This window comes from Orcinus orca, chromosome 21 (genome assembly GCF_937001465.1).
Source record: "Orcinus orca chromosome 21, mOrcOrc1.1, whole genome shotgun sequence".
Classification (NCBI taxonomy): domain Eukaryota; kingdom Metazoa; phylum Chordata; class Mammalia; order Artiodactyla; family Delphinidae; genus Orcinus; species Orcinus orca.
This window is the reverse complement of record NC_064579.1, coordinates 20421201-20434754: the sequence shown is the minus strand read 5'-3', so window position 1 is coordinate 20434754 and position 13554 is coordinate 20421201. Positions and strand designations below refer to the sequence as shown.

The 13554-nt window shown below is 39.4% G+C and overlaps 1 long non-coding RNA gene across 2 annotated transcripts in view; it reads left to right on the top strand.

Moving 5' to 3' along the window:
* Positions 1-12505, top strand: part of LOC117195652 (uncharacterized) — a 57336-nt gene extending 44831 nt beyond the window's left edge. The window contains exons 3-4 of one of the 2 annotated variants that reach the window (XR_007474551.1): positions 10499-11515; positions 11622-12505. This is a non-coding gene — a long non-coding RNA (uncharacterized LOC117195652). The remainder of the gene's footprint in view (positions 1-10498; positions 11516-11621) is intronic. The other variant, XR_007474550.1, reaches the window with a different exon arrangement.
* Positions 12506-13554: the final 1049 nt, after the last annotated feature.

Sequence of the window (13554 nt, the reverse complement as noted above, 5' to 3'; positions counted from 1 at the left end):
TATTTTTGATGATAAGGGTTTTTGAGAAACTTTTCATTTCTAAGCACTAACCAAAAATCTTGAATTATTTTAGTGAAGAGACTGTAAAAATCTCTTGATTGTACTAGAAATGTCCTCCCTGCATTTTTAATCAGAGCGATTGCAGTGAAAAAAATATTGACATCCGGACACTTTGTTTTCATGTTATTTATTTTGATGCTTATTTATCTGTATATGTGATGTCTGTCTCCCAGAATTTCTTATAAATAATCTGAAATTGATTTACCATGTAGCTGCTAACTTTGTTCCAGATGCACCAATAATTAAAATTAAAAAAAACAAAATTTCCAAGGGATTGTGTGATACCCATGAAGCCGTCGTACCACTTGGGAAAACTGTCAGTGGAAAGTTCATTGTTTGGGGGGCTGGGGCATAAGGTGTCTGCTTTTTAAAGAAATAGCTCTATTTTGGGAAAAATATTTCAGGCTGTAGAAAGGATGTTTCATAAGGCACTGCAGAGATAGGAGTTGATTAGAGCTCCTTTGAGATTCTATCATTAGACAGAAGAACTTGTACTATCCACACCATAACTCCTAAATTCCTCACTGAGCCTTCTCCCGTTGCGTCTTATAGTGGCTGTTCATAGTAATTATGGCTGAGTGAGGGTCACCTCCTGCTTCAGGTGGAGGAACTAATGCTGATTTATGGGTCAGCTTCTCCTGTCTGTGCTGTTGTTGAAAGGCTTTTTGCCCTCCTTCACATTCCACTATGATAAAATGAGGAATTTTAGGCACAGTCTATGAATGCAATTAATGATAAGGATGACTACTCTTTGGATTCAGAATTCCTAAAGTACCTAGTGAGAACTTCACGAGAAACAGAATTGTTCTTGATTATAAATACAATTAAAGTCATATTGTGAGTATCTAATAGGAAAGTATTTAATAAGATACTCTCAAGATGCTCTTAATTGTATCAAGAGAAGAGAAAGAAGGAAGAGGAGAGAGAGGTTACTTTTGATCCCTGATTATTATGGAACTAATGATAATATTAACATTTAATTTTAAAATCTACATGTGCTTTTTTATAAGATGAAAGGAAAATTTCAGTGCCCATCAGAAAAGTTTCTCAAAGAAGAATTCAATGGAAAGATATAAGATGAATGCTCTGCACTAACTTGGTAAAATAAAATATGTGCGACAGCATGCTTCTCAAGAGTCTTAAAAGGTATTCTACACTTAAAAAGCAAATATTCATTGCTCTGCATGCATTTAAAATATGAATAATTTCTTTACTGTGGAAGAATGTTTGATTTTTTTTTTTTTTTTTTTTTGTGGTACGCGGGCCTCTTACTGTCGTGGCCTCTCCCATTGCGGAGCACAGGCTCCGGACGCACAGGCTCAGCGGCCATGGCTCACGTGCCCAGCCGCTCCGCGGCATGTGGTATCCTCCCGGACCAGGGCACGAACCCGTGTCCCCTGCATCGGCAGGCGGACTCCCAACCACTGCGCCACCAGGGAAGCCCAATGTTTAATTTTTATATCAGGAGATTTTATAAGTTAATATTTTACACTTTAAAAAATGTTTAAAGTATTAAACATTTTTTATTAGTTTGATTTTTGTATTAGTTTATTTTAGTCCCTAGAAAATAAACTGAAACAAAAATTGTATCTACAATTTGTAAATAATAGCATAAAATACTTTTTCCTACTGTGCATTGACATTTAACTTTATTTTCTTCTTATAATTTGACTGTGAATTTCCTTGTGTGTTCTCTCCTAATTTGTCATTAAATATTGGAATCCTCCTTTAACCCATATAATCGTAAATAAGAGGGAATTCTCCCTGAAATCAAAAGGATCTCCTTTGAATATCTCTATTTTATTGCTGGTTCTGATATGTTCACAACTGTACACTATATAGCAGGATCTTTACATTGTAAAGCTTGTTTACATATCAGCGTTCCCCATGTTAATCAGTCTGATAACTCTTTTGATACAACAGATTCTTTTATAGTGATAAACTGATCAAATTATGTTTAAAAAAAGCCTTCTGGCATATTGTTTTCTGATTCATTATCTTATCATTATGCCTGATAAATATTCCAAGAAGTAAAGGTATTGTTTTACCATATATATGCTACCACATATTTTTAAGTCACTCTTTATTGAGTGTCAGGTCCTAAATTAAGGGACTGCCTTCAAAAACTGTATTCCTGGGCTTCCCTGGTGGCGCAGTGGTTGAAAGTCCGCCTGCCGATGCAGGGGACACAGGTTCGAGCCCTGGTCTGGGAAGATCCCACATGCCACGGAGCAACTAAGCCTGTGTGCCACAACTACTGAGCCTGCGCTCTAGGGCCTGCGAGCCACAACTACTGAGCCTGCGTGCCACAACTACTGAAGCCCGCGTGCCACAACTACTGAGCCTGCGTGCCACAACTACTGAAGCCCGCATGCCACAACTACTGAAGCCCGCGTGCCTAGAGCCCGTGCTCCGCAACAACAGAAGCCACTGCAGTGAGAAGCCTGCGCACCGCCATGAAGAGTAGCAGCCATAAATTAATTAATTAATTTAAAAAAATAAAACAATAAGTGGTCACAACTTTTAACTAAATAGAAAAGTGGAGTTTTGCAGATGTATTAGGAAAAGATAACTTCTATAAAGACACTGGTCCAAAAATCTCATTTATTTAACAAAATAAAGGTTTAACTCTTGCATCCGTCAGAGTCCAATCAGCATGGTCAAGATGAAGGATGGTGTCTCTGTTCCATGAAGTTACTCTGGGACGTAGGTTCCTTTTTTGCTGTGGATCTGAAATCTTTGGACTCCTCCACTGGAAGCCTCCACCTTTGCCCAGCAGATGAGGAAACAGGATCCTGTAAGGTGTTATAGAAGTCAAACCTGCAAGTGGTGTACATCACTTCTACGCACATGGGTCATATAGCTCCACCCTAACTGTAAGCAAGACTGGGAAACAGTCTCATGGTGTGCCCAGAAGGAAAATGAGAAAGGTTTGGTGGCCGTATAGCTTTGTCTCTGCCTCAGGAAAGCAAAATACATCATTGTCAAAATCATGAATGGGGATTGGAGTTTTGGCAATGAAGTTGAAACCCCAGTAAATAGGGATAATGTCAGAGGTGAGAATAAAATTCCTCCCTTCAAGAAGAAAACTAGCATTGTTTCCAAATTATAAAACGAGTTACCAAAGATTACTTATTTATTTTAGTATAAAAATGTCTTACTAGTTTGTCCTCTTTTACGATGCCAGGGTAGGCTAAGCCCGAGTGTTTTAATTACAATAGTGATTTTGTTGCAAATTTAAATAAAACTGGAGGGTTTAATAAATGTCCAATTTATGACATCGTTTTAAGGGGCTATTAATTCACACCTTATTAAATGTGAATATTATAAAATTAGAGCCTATTTTTAGAAATAAAACGAGTTTCTTAAATTGTAAATTGTGTCGTTCTTGAAAGGAAGAAAAAGACTAATGATACTATCCTGTGCCCAAATATAATAGAAGCAGCAGTTGAAAAATTGTCTTCCTCCACCTTTGCCAATGTACACAATTTCTGAGATATATCACACACTCTATTTACTGTCCTTGGCTTGGCTTCAACTGGAGAGAGCCAGTTCCTTCTGAGACAGCCTGAAATTTGTGGCAACCTTATTACAAATGGTCTATTTTTTTCTCATGGAAATATTTTACTCCCTATATTTTTCCATACTGTGACTTTAAGAAGAACTTTGTTCCAGGATGGTGGCTGTTGAACATCTCTACTGTTATGCTTACCTACTAAGCTCTAAGAAAATAATTTCTAGAAGGGAATTTGTAATTTTAGTACTGTTGATATTTTAATTCAAATTCCAAATTTCATTCATCCATGCATTTATTCACTCCAGAATATTTTTGGCTTATCACCTATGGGACAGGCACTGTGTTCAGGGAATCTAACTTGAACAGGTCCTGACTCAGACTCATACTCTTCTCGGGGAGAAAAACAAATAATCAGATAAAATCCAGACTGTGAAAAGTGTAACAAAGAACAAAAATGGTATTTCCGGGTCCTTATTTAATAATAATTAGGTCTTTAAAATAGAGGGAAAAACATCTAGAGAATTTACTTTAAGATGGTTTGGAGTAGGGAGCCCTTTATGGAAGTAAGGTTTAAACTGAGACTCAGATAAGAAAGATCCAGTCATATGAAAAGACAAGACAAGAGAAACTTTGAAGATCATGAGATTGGAAAGTCTGGTGTATGAATGGAACAGTGAGTTCAGTGGCTGGGGAAATGGGGTGACTAGAAAGAAAAGCAGGGGTCAGGCCATGCAGGGCCCTCTCAGTCATGGGAAGCCACTGAAAGACTTTAGTGGGAAGTGTCTTGCTCCTAGGATAGGATTTACATTTATTTATTTATTTATTTATTTATCTATCTATTTAAACGTTTTATTTATTTTTGGCTGCGTTGGGTCTTTGTTGCTATGCTTGGGTTTTCTCTGGTTGTAGCGAGTGGGGGCTACTCTTCGTTGCAGGGTGCGGCCTTCTCATTGTGGTGGCTTCTCTTGTTGCGGAGCATGGGCTCTAGGTGTGCGGACTTCAGTAGTTGCAGCACATGGGCTCAGCAGTTTCAGCACGTGGGCCCTAAAATGTACGGGCTTCAGTAGTTGCAGCATGTGGGCTCAGGAGTTGTGGCATGCGGGCTCAGTAGTTGTGGCACACGGGCTTAGGTGCTCCACGGCATATGGCATCTTCCTGGACCAGGGATCGAACCCCTGTCCCCTGCCTTGGCAGGTGGATTCTTAACCAACGCACCAGGGAAGTCCCAGGATTTACTTTTTTTTTTTTTTTTTGCGGTACGTGGGGCTCTCACTGTTGTGGCCTCTCCAGTTGCGTAGCACAGACTCCGGACACGCAGGCCCAGTGGCCATGGCTCACAGGCCCAGCCGCTCCGTGGCATGTGGGATCTTCCCGGACCGGGGCACGAACCCGCGTCCTCCGCATCGGCAGGCAGACTCTCAACCACTGTGCCACCAGGGAAGCCCTACATTTAAAAAAATTATTTTTTCAGCTTCATGGTTGAGAAGGTTGAAAAGGGCAAAAGTAGACTTCGGGAGAGCAGTGAATGAATAATCCAGGAACAACGTAACTGTGGGTTGGACCAGGGTGATGAGAGTGGAGGTGGAGGAAAGTAGTTGAGTATAAGATCGATATGGACAGAAGCACCAAGAGAGGCTGAGGAGTGGTTGTGAGGGACGAGAGAAGGAAGGGGTCAAAGGGGAATCTTGGGTTCTTGGCTGGTAACTAAATGAATGACAGCACCATTCACTGAAATGTAGATGACCATGACAGGATATGTCTGGGAAGGTCAGACAACATATTTGGGACAATCAACCTATCTGGGATGCTTAAGAGGCATTCATTGTAGATTTCAAATGGATATAAGCCTAGATTTAGGAGGGCATTTTGGGTTAAAGGTACAATTAGTATTTCTCAGCCCACAGATGGTATCTACGTTCATGGGGATAGTTGAGATCAACTGGAGCAGAGTGTGTATGAGTCAGAAAAGACTACTTAGAACCTAGCTGTGAGATACTTCAATATTTAAAAGGTAAGTAGAGGAAGAGGTTCATGCATAGAGTCTGTATCCAAATGGCAGTGACTGAAAGAAAATGGCATTAAAATCAATCACATTTTCTCTTTACCGGGAACTGTCTAAATTGTGGATGCTTGAGAAAATAGAAGAGATGTGATCATGTGTACTCTCCCGATATCTGGGTCAGGTTCTTTATTGCAAAAGTCATAAGATGCTGTTTTAATGTTCATAACAGACTTCCTACCTAATGTATCTTATAATGTTCACATGTATTAAGATTTCCACAAAACCATTACCGTTTTTATTTATTTTGTCTAGATGTAAAGCAGACAGCATGTCACGTTACACGTATTGTTAAAATTCCTGCAGCCTAATGTATACAGATTTGTGAATTTTGAATGATTTGAAGTTCATGAATATCTCAAGGTTGGTTTGTTTTGTCTTGTTCAGACCCTGGATATCATGTTTTTGCAGTTTAATATATTTCTTGAGTGGAAAGAAATGTTTAGATTTCCAGCTAGATATAAGATTGTCAGAGAGGAAAAAAAAAGAAAGATTGTCAGAGAGAATAGAAGTTAAACACATAGAGAAACAAAGGTAACACATCTTGAAAAATATTTTAAAAACCTTCAGGGCTTCCCTGGTGGCTCAGTGGTTGAGAGTCCGCCTGCCGAGGCAGGGGATGCGGGTTCGTGCCCCGGTCCGGGAAGATCGCACATGCCGCGGAGTGGCTGGGCCCGTGGGCCATGGCCACTGGGCCTGCGCATCAGGAGCCTGTGCTCCGTGGTGGGAGAGGCCGCGGCGGTGAGGGGCCCGCGTACCGCAAAAATAAAACCAAAAAACAAACCTTCAAATAGTCTAGACAAATGCATTCAAAGTGTTTTATTGTTATTCAAAACCCTAGAGAAAAAAAGGTTAGCTTTGGGGAAAATTAATGTATTTTGTGGGCTTAGACATAAAATGATTGCTTAGTACTCCATTTTTTAGAAAACATATAACTTTTTGAACAGTACTACAATAGAAATATAATATAGGGATAAAATGTATAAGGAAATTTTAATTTGATAATTTTAACCTCATATGCCATTTCCATAAAAACCTGATTATCCACACCTGTCAAGTTGACAGGTGAGAAAGTCAACTTGCTCTTGAATGCCAAAGACTATTTCAGACCTTTGAGTTGTCCCATTAATCCAGTCCAATTTGCGTGCTTCTTACATGCCTTTTAGAAGGCCAATTTGCTTATATCCCTTCCTTAAAACCTATTTACTATAGTCCTCATTTACTAGCTGAGAGAACTGAATACCTTAGCCACTGGGACTGTTGGGTGCTGACATCTCATAGCTGAGTGCTTATGTGAAAATCTCCCTTGGCAAAATGGAATCCCCCAGTCCAATGTCATGTCTCCATCCCAGGGGAAGCCTGCCTCCAATGGTGATCAATGAGGGCATATAAAGGACTGTTCACTAGAGGACAGCTCTGTAGGGATCTCAGTTCTAAAACTCCCTGAAGAATCATTTGAGGTCCATGTTGCAACTGCATCATGGTTCAGCCTTGCCCTGTGCTAAATCCTACTTCTTTTACTCCCTTGCATGTATAATTCCCAAGACCAATCCCCAGTAAATCTCAAGCACACAAGTCTCCAATTTAGAGTCTGTTTCCAGGGAACCAAGCTAAGACAGCATATAGTCATAATCGATCTTAACAGCCTGTTCTCACTCTTGCCCCTGCATATGGGAGAGATTTGTATGCGTGATACTGTGAGTCTTTCAGAGCTCAGCTTCTTTTCTGTTTTCTACTATCTCCCTCAGATTTACTGAAATTAATCTCAGTATTTTAGGGATGTATTCAGTGGTTCTCTAAAAAGTTATTTATGTCTCTTGCACCTTTGAAGAAGTAGCTTGGCTTAAAAGAATAAGCATAGTATGAAGGACTCAGAAAACTTGGATTATACTTTATACATTATACTTTTTACTCTTAACTTTTCTGTGTATCAGTGTTTACACTTAAAAGTCAGCTTAATGGCATCTACCCTGTGGATTTCTAATAATATTCCAAATGAGATTAGACACAAAAATAAATTTGTAAATTAGAAATAGGTTATAATCTATGAACATAATCATATTTTTAAAAGAAAAATACCATTATTAAAAATAATAGGTGAATTTTTCACAATCATGCACTTTTAACCTCTTCTGATATTTTTCAATCTGAATTTGTATATGACTTAAAAGTATATATAAATTAAGAGTCTCAGAAGACTTTAGAGATTGTCTATTCAAATTCTCTTTCTCCCAGATGAAATGGAGATAACATAATACTGAGAAATTGGTCTATTTTTATATGGTTAGTTAGAAAAAGATTCACAGCTAGACTTAGGGGGGCCCCACTTCCCCAGTTCTTCATAGTTATTTTTTAACTTACAATGATAACAGAAATTTGGTCAATTATTTTTGACTTGTAATCCTTACTTACCAGTATTTATTGCTTTGCAAAAATTTTTCCATTTTGAATAATTTAGCTTTGTTTTCTTTTTAATTTTGTTTTCTATTTTTTCCTTTTGATTGAAATATAGCCTATCAAAATGAGCTTACATAGGACTGTACTGAATATTGTCTCCAAAAAGAGCATGTAAGCCCTTTAATATGAAACTGAGGCAACTTACATCTTAGCAAATGGCCTTTTTACCTCTGTGGACAAGTTGGGGTGTGTGTGAGAGAGAGAGAGAGAGAGAGAGAGAGAGAGAGAGAGAGAGAGAGAGTGTGTGTGTGTGTGTGTGTGTGTGTGTGTGCATTTTAAAGAATGGCATTTTCCCATAGCCACAAAAGCACTCTATATAAGAAAATAAGTCACATTTGCCACGTAGAAGCAGGAACTATGGGACTGGTTATAGCTGACTTCTGTCTCTGATTTCTCCATTCCCATTATTCTGTTTGACATTTCTGAAGCCAGTTTTACATTTTAGTAGAGTCATAAATAATGGCAATAACCTGGAAAGGTTGGAATATACAAGAATGGAGAAAAGAGATAAATAACATATGCATGTCTTTACGTTAAAAGGGCAAGGGGGCCTTAAATGTTGGGTGAACCCAGTTCCAAGCAGAATACACTGAGAGACTGGGAAAAAATACATGTCAGTCCCTAGACTTCCAATTCAATAGGAGGGTGGGTCCTTCCCCATCTTGAGGCTACTTTGAGGGTGTTCTACCAGGGCTCTTGCACTAACTGACAATTAGCACAATTCAGTCAAGTTTAAGCTGAGAAGGGATCTGTTCCCCGACCTGCCTACTCCTCCAAAGCTGAGGCCACTGCAGTGAACAACGCCAGGGAGAACCGCTCCCAGCTCCACCTTTGCTATATGACCCACTCCTTCACCCGCACAGCCCACACAGCTATACTGCAGCCCTGCGTTAGGCCTTGTAGAAAAAAAAAATTATTGCAAATTGCTCTCATTTTATTTTCTCTGGATTATCCCTTCTTGCGTTTATTTTTGAGGAGCAGATATTTAAAATTTAGATTTTCCTTTTCCACAACAATGGAAAACATATGCAATTCATTCACAATTTACAAACTCAGCAAATGGAGGCATTTCTAGGCATTGCTTTTTTTTGTTTTCAAATGTAGTTAAGAAAATGGCTCTGTATGGCTTCTGTTGGAGCTTGAAGGGCGGCAGGGTCTTGCCTCTGTCCCCAAACAGTATAACTAAAGATTCTGAGGCTATTCAATACTCTATGCCAAGAAGTGAGTGATTTCTGTGAGAAATAATAGCCAGCATAGATATAGCTAAAGGAAGGCAGGAATGGAGCCTCGAATTTGCTTGGAATCTAAAAATCTCACCTGAAGGTTGTTTACAAAGGGGCTGGAACTGAGATAAGGCTGGATTTGAGAATGGCCTGGGGAAGCGAGGCTACCAAGGTGACAGCATTCAGTTGGGAAACCTAAGACAAGTACTGTCTGATGAGGAGGATGATCTGACTGAACCTGAAGACTAAATTTGCAGGATTGAGAGGAGATTAGGAGTAAATGATTATAAAGATTACAGAAAACACAGTGGCAATGCTTCAAAAACAAAACACTGCTTTCCCGTCTGAGTAATGACAAGAATATGAAATCAGCAGCCTCAGTTGACATTCATGTCCTGCTGTGGGGAGAGGACAGGAATTCGGGTTTGCACTGAGCCATCCAGTTCATCTCCACTCCACTGGACCCCAAACTGGATAATTATATTCCTCTTTTCTTTCTGATTCATCTTTCATCAAAAAGCTGTATGACCCATCGTGTCAATAAAACCAACAAAGATGGCTGGGAAGGAAGTGTCCAGATATTTCGAGGCTTCCCAAACCAAGGAAATTATATATTTCAACCACTTACACTGATTGTTTTTAAATGCCAAGCTATGCGGCTCAGCTGTCAGAGCTGTGGAGTGAAAATAAAATTAGGGTCCAAATGCCTAAACCCTCAAGAAATGTCATGGAGAAGAAGCAAAAAAAAGTAAAAGGTTTTCCTTATTATTATTTTCTTAATGTTTAAATGTATGGATTTTGTTATCAGTGCTCTGAAAATGGAGCCATTGGACCAAATGCTTATGTTTAAGAAATGCTTTGGACTTAAACACCATTTTCTTTTCTCTTGGATTAATTTACTTGCAGATGTGTGACATAGTTCGGGAATATATACCCAGTTGAAAAATACAGACGAGGGCAGGGCAGAACCTAATTTCTTACTATTCAGACTTTATTGAACAGACAACATAGCTTTCAAAAGAAACATGAACTTCTCTTTCTTATTCACTTCAGGGACAGAGAGATGGAATCGAAAGCAGAAATCAGTTTCCTCCAGTGACCAAAAGTAGCATTTTAAAATCTTGTAGTGTTTTGTATTTGCTGCTGTTCTGATTTTTTTTTTTTCTTTCTTTTCCTTGGCAGGCTTGTGCATTACTAAGCAGTCCAGTCCTACTGCATCCTTGGTCCTGCACTTATTAGCGGTAAGGATGCATTAACTAGCTATGCGGCAGTAGGGAATTCACATCATCTCTCTGGGCCATAGCTTTTCTCTGTAAATTGAGTGAGTTTGGCTAAATCATACCCTGTTCCAGTGTTTTGGTCAATTTTCTATGTCTTTGTAGGTTTATCGTTTGCATGTCCCCCTGTTGGAAGATGGAATCTCTTACTACAGCCCGAGATACTAGAAGATCAGCTAGTTAACGGGCTACAGCCGAAGAGAACATTCCCATCGAGTTGAGAAAGAGACCGTGGGTGGTGAGTCTAGTATAGAGCCCTAGGAATCTAATGCCTCTTTTCCCCTTTCCCATTAGATGGTTTTTTCCTGTTTTCAATATAGTATTCTATAGATTTGTACTTCACTTTGGTATCTAAAGAAAAAACACATTATCATTCCCATGGATGATTAGAAAACAAAACTTTGAAAAATTAAATTCATGCCAGGATCTTCCCATCTCAGAATAGCTGGGAAAATATTTATATTGGATGTTGAGCTCATGTCAAATGGCCAAACAATGATTATAGGGAGGTTGTTGTCCTGATTATACATTATCTCCTCGTTATGATTCAATAGTTTGTTAAATAATTTTAATATTATTTAAAATATATTTTGTTGTCCTATAATAACTATAATTTTAAATCGTGTTTGTGAAGTAACTTTATTTACAAATAACCTCTGTCTTAGTGAAATAATTTTGCTTATTAGTAAAACTAAATATTGCTCCTGTTAAACAGAATTAATTGTAAGACTTATGGGGTGTGTTAGTTTCCTAAGGCTGCTGTAACAAACTGCCACAAACCAGGTGACCTAGAACAACAGAAATTTATTCTCTCACGGCTCTGGAGGCCAGAAGTCCAAAATCAAGTGTCAGCAGGGCCAAGCTGCCCCTGAAGACTCCAGACTCCAGAAGTTCAGAATCAAATTGCCAATACAATGGCAGAGTAAGTGATAAAGAAAAGCTGGAGGTGGAAACGGGACTGCTGTGGGGTTAGAGATACACATCAGGAACGTCACTCTAACAACTCTTTGCTCTTCTCCTAACTGAAGGTGTAGCCTTGTTGATCATTGGTTTCTGTCAAGAATCCAGAGGGGCACTGATGTCTGCCCATAAGTGTGTAAATTTTCAGCATGTCTTTCCTGAATGGGCATGAAAAAGCTGTGAAACACCGGGAAACTGAGATGCTCTTTCTAGCAAGACCCCACCTGGCAAGAACCACGTCTACATCTGTAGCTAAGTATCAGGGACTTCGTCTCATTTTGTAGTGGTTGTGCATGTGTCGTTTCTTCCAGCCTACCTTAAATAATTAATAAACTTTCCAATTCCTTTGTCCATTCTGGGTTCTGTGCTGAGGCCGAGTGCCATTTTAATACAGATAATGTGGGCATTTTTCTGAGGATTGTGAAATACTTGTTTTGAAGTTTTGGGAGATATTAGTTTCCAAACCCCTGTCTTAGTAAAGATGTAGGAAGAAAGTAAGGACAGAACTGACAGATCAAAGCAGGGCTGGTAGGCATTATAGGTTTGGTAAAAATGGGAAGTTTGAGAATAAGAGACAGAAGAACAAGTTTGTAAAACCAGCTTCTGAGGTTTAACAAATGAAGCCACTTTATTAAAAGGGAATGTTGAAATCACTCAGATACTAGAAGCTGGGTAGAACACAATTTATTGAACAAATGTAGTTGGAATGTATTGAATTTGCATTTTCTCTCTGTGACTTGTACATTAAAATATTTGCCATATCCTTATTTGTTATGAAGGTAGAATGAATGTGCTTTTCTTTGAACATGTGCTTCACTTGCCTTTCACTGAGTCAAAGTTATTTTGCAAACAGGGTTCCATTCAAACGTTATTGCCTGATCCGATAACAGTAACAGGTAGGACTTCTTGAGGCTTTTCTAATCATGTAATAATTCACTAAATTCTCACAACAATCACAGGAGAGAGTCAACATTACCATTTCACAGCTGGACGCTGAGGCTTGGAGAAGTTCAGGAATTCTTCCAAACCTCACACAAGTCATAAAAGTCGTAGAACCAAGATGTGAACCTAGTTAGCCCTGCTCCTGCCTTCCTGCTCTTAACCAATTTATCAAACCAACTAGCAGAGCACATTGTTTTATTGAAACTGCACATGTTATTCTAGAGTTTGCAACTTAAATCCAAGACAGCACTTTTTTTCCCTTATATTCTCAGGTTTTAGTCATCTAACTCATTTCTACAGATCAGTATATTTCTATCATAAATAAACTGATGTGTAAGTATGCTGATGCCAGTGCAGCATCTAGGCATGAGAACGGAACGTATTACCTTGAAGCACCCAAATCTGGTCAGTGGGTTAAAGAGTAGTATGGCTACTTCTTGTCCTCTTGACACTCTGGCACAGCCCTTTTAAGCTATGAGAGAATATCAGTATTGATGTATATCCAAGTCACTGATGCCTTACCTTTTCTTGAATGCTCTCCAGTGCCTCAGAAGCAGCGTGATGCTGAAGATAAACTATAAGAAGAGGGCTGGAAGTGTGAGAGGGCTACGCGCACGGGAGATGTGGACCCGAACAAGAAGGCTGGAGCCACAGTGGATGTCTGGTTTGGGAACTCGCTGCAGCTCCTAGAGATTACCAGGTGGCATGTTAGAACTGAAGTCTGCTGAGCCTGTTACGTGAACTGCAAACATAGTTTGGAGTCAGAAGGTCCGGCATGTGGGCCAGCCATGGGGACACTCTTGGGAAAGGGCAGTCTTACCAAACCAGTCCCTGCAACAGGGAGCAAGGAGTCTTCTTAGTTCATCCAAATCTCATCTCTAGCCATCTGGCGTGGATTCCAGAGAGTTTGTGTGGTACCGAGTTAGAACCCTGAGTTCCCAGTAATAAAAACAGGATGAAATGATTGAGGGACTTGACTTTTCCCTAGCAAGCCGACTTCCCTGTATCCACCAACTCCTTCCTCTTCTCCAACATGTTATGAAAGCTAAAGGATCTGTG